Source organism: Triticum urartu, chromosome 3A (genome assembly GCF_056163025.1).
Source record: "Triticum urartu cultivar PI428250 chromosome 3A, HENAU_Tu73, whole genome shotgun sequence".
NCBI classification, from domain to species: Eukaryota; Viridiplantae; Streptophyta; class Magnoliopsida; order Poales; family Poaceae; genus Triticum; species Triticum urartu.
This window is the reverse complement of record NC_141875.1, coordinates 479576595-479579223: the sequence shown is the minus strand read 5'-3', so window position 1 is coordinate 479579223 and position 2629 is coordinate 479576595.

Sequence of the window (2629 nt, the reverse complement as noted above, 5' to 3'; positions counted from 1 at the left end):
CACTAGCAAACCGCGGAAAAAGAACTGCAATGACTAGAAGCAAACAAATAAACAAGACAACAAGGAAATAAATAAGCAAGCAACTTACGCTAGGCTATCACGGCTATCACACATATTACATCCACTGGGCATCAAAGTTCGCCACCAGTGAAAATAAACGCGCCGACAAAAGAATATACAAAACTGAGAGCACTTCAGAAGGCACTAGGCCTGGCCAGGTTGCCCCCCCCCCCCAAACAGCTGAAGAAGCTGAGTAGACCTTAGTTGTGTCAACGATAGATGCATCAACACTAGATTTAAGGCATGATGGTGCGCACGACAGTCCTCTGACATCTTCATTGCATCCTTGACTTCAAGTCGGAGATGAGCTGAAGCAAGCCTTTCCGCTTTAAGTTGAGACTGAAGAAGTCGAACTTTTTGAGGCAATGACTGCACAGAGGTTGTCTTACACCTACTGGTGAGTAGCTTCAACTCACTGTCTTCATCAAGACAAGACCTTGGGGTCATTTCACTGTCCTCAAGATGGTTTGGCTCACTATCTTCCCTAAAGTTCTGCCTGGCATAAGAGATACGAGTCTGAAAGAGAAACAAGGAGACACGTAACAGGTTTCACAATTATATAAGCAAATAAATGGATCTGTTCTGCATAAGGAACATGTTTTTACAACTACAATTTGAAACTGGTAGTTGTTGCAAACATCCAATCAGATGTAAACAGCAAAGCAAACAGCAGTGGAGGAAATGATGCCTATCCTAATCTATACTAGAACAAAGTTTGAAGGCTTGAGAAAGATGAACTTACATTACATGTTAACACGGGCTGGACAAATCCCTTCTCCATGTTGATGGAAGAATAATTCAATAAATTCCCCAAAGAAAATTCTTTATAAGCGTTGCCATTATTCTACATTTTGCAAAGAGTAAATATAGATCAAATAATATTGGAAGAAACAGAGGATAATGAAGCTCAGGTGCAGATTGATGATACATAATCAAATAGCAATTAATTAAGTACAGTGTTACAAGGCAAAAGGGAGAGAGGTAATGACAAGAGCAATGTAGAGCCCATTATTGTTTTGAGATCGTATGATCCTTTGAGCAAGGAGATTCATCTGAAATTAGTTTTCATACAAGAGAGAAGGTAAGGCACAAGCAGAAATTTAGGAGTTCAAATTTGGAATTGATATCATAGACAGTACCTGACGCTGGGCTCCCAGCAGTTCTAATAAGGGTTTGGCCACTGGAGTAGGGGTAAAGTGTGGTACAGTTGGGCCTGTGTTTTCTGTGGCTGCTGGTCTATCTGATTTAACAGGTATCACTACCTTTTCCAAATACCTAGTTTGTACTCCTTGAGGATCTGCACTCACCCTCTTCCTTTTGGACATCTATTACAAAAGAACAACATTTGACTGGAAAAACATAGTGTGACGACACATGGAATAGGTACAGAAAATGGATAGGTATGGCATATACTCATATATGATGCTTAAACTAAGCAGACGATGTAACAAAGTAGAAGTAATGCAAGAGGTCAGAAGCAAAATATGTGCGACCAATACAACTTTGCAAAGTTAGAGCAAGCACCTTGATGGGTGAATAAGATAGGCCATCCTCCACCATGCCAAGTTTGTTAGGCAGTGGATCGTTCCGCAATATTCCTCTCGTGCGCCCATTCTCATATTCATTTTGATAATGTTCAATATCTGACATGCATGAAAGCATAAAAACAAGTGAGATATTCTTTGTAATGCAAAAGTGATTCTAATCCAATACTGCCTCCCTGTAAACCCCTTTGTGCTATCTCTGCAATTCTTTTAAAAGATGCCATGCATGCTGTAATTTGTTGTGTGCATTAATATAATGTGGCCTACTACTCAAAATATGAGAGCTCCAGAAGTGATGACACTTCACAGATGATAGCTTCAACATATAGTAAAGAAGAACAAGTCGACCTGACCTGACAGATTCAAAATATACTAAGGGAGAACAACTCGACCTGACCAGTCGACCGCAAGAGAAGAGTATCATCTTAAAGAAGAGCAGAAGAGCAAGCAGATTGAAGATATTACAAGTCTTTTAATACAATGTCGGTTGGCCACCCATGATGAACCAGAGCGCACAGAGAAATACTATTCTTTCCGGTCTCTCCATATGTGGCTCACATGCATTTCGAAACTGAAGTAGGAACATTTAGCTAACCAATTAAACATCTCTCAGTTTTACTAATATCAGCAATAATATCATATATGAATTTGTACAACTAATCTTGTTTAGCTCGATGGATGGAGCAGTGCTATTACGACACGAACCACGTAGGCTGATTGTGGTCATCATAAAATGGGGAAAACATAAGCATGATGAGTACAGTGTTAACCGTGGCAGTGGGATGGCAGATCTGAAGCTGCAAACTGTGCAAAGGGTAGTTAGCAACCGATGTTTGCTTTGAAATAACAACTAAGATTTCGTATGGACAAGAAAGTACGGTCAACAAGTGACAAAGAAATGCAATTATGTTGTCTCTCTATATGTCGCGACATGCATTTGGAAAGTCAAGTGGGACCTTTATCTAACCAATTAAATGTGTCGGTTAACTAATATCAATATCATATCACAATCATATTTGAACAAC